We start from the raw sequence: 1,208 nt of genomic DNA on the forward strand, positions 1-1,208 counted from the left end.
CGGAGTTAACAAGCTCCACAATAATGCTCATGTTTAAGTAACCTTAAGTGTAAGATAGATCAAAACAACTAAACCAAGTACTAGCATAGCATGCACACTTCGTCACCTTCATGCATATGTAGGAGGAATAGATCACATCAATATTATCATAGCAATAGTTAACTTCGCAATCTACAAGAGATCATGATCATAGCATAAACCAAGTACTAACACGGTGCACGCATCTGTCACCTTTGCACACATGCGGGAGGAATAAAACTACTTTAATAACACATCACTAGAGTAGCACATAGATAAATTGTGATACAAACACATTGCAATCATCAAGAGATATAAATAAGCACTTCACTACGCTCTTCAACGGTGAATAAGTACTTCGTGAAATATAGCCTAAGAGACCCACACGGTGCACACACTCGTCACCTTTACACACATGGGACAAGGAGTCTCCGGAGATCACATAAGTAAAACCCACTTGACTAGCATAATGACATCTAGATTACAAGCATCATCATATGAATCTCAATCATGTAAGGCAGCTCAAGAGATTATTGTATTGAAGTACATTGGAGAGAGATGAACCACATAGCTACTGAGTACAGCCCCGAGCCTCGATGGAGAACTACTCCCTCTTCATGGGAGCAGCAGCGGTGATGAAGATGGCGGTGGAGATGGCAGCGGTGTCGATGGAGGAGCCTTCCGGGGGCACTTCCCCGCTCCGGCAGGCCGGGTGCCGGAACAGAGACTCCTGTCCCCCAGATCTTGGCTTCGCGATGACGGCGGCTCTGGAACTTTTCTCGTCTCGTGGCTTTCTCCGTAAGGGTTTTCGATGCAGGGGCTTTATATAGGCGAAGAGGCGGCGCAGGAGGGTCGAAGGGGCGCCCACACCATAGGGTGGCGCGGCCAGGGCCCAGGCCGCGCCACCATGTCATCTGGGCCCACCAGGGCCCCCCTCTGGCGGCTCTCGGGTGTTCTGGATGCTTCCGGGCAAAATAGGAACCTGGGCGTTGATTTCGTCCAATTCCGAGAATATTTCGTTACTAGGATTTACGAAACCAAAAACAGCTGAAAACGAGAAGCGGCACTTCGGCATCTTGTTAATAGGTTAGTTCCGGAAAATGCGTAAATACGACATATAATGTGCATAAAACATGTAGGTATCATCAATAAAGTAGCATGGAACATAAGAAATTATCGATACGTCGGAG

This window comes from Lolium rigidum, chromosome 6 (genome assembly GCF_022539505.1).
Source record: "Lolium rigidum isolate FL_2022 chromosome 6, APGP_CSIRO_Lrig_0.1, whole genome shotgun sequence".
NCBI lineage: Eukaryota > Viridiplantae > Streptophyta > Magnoliopsida > Poales > Poaceae > Lolium > Lolium rigidum.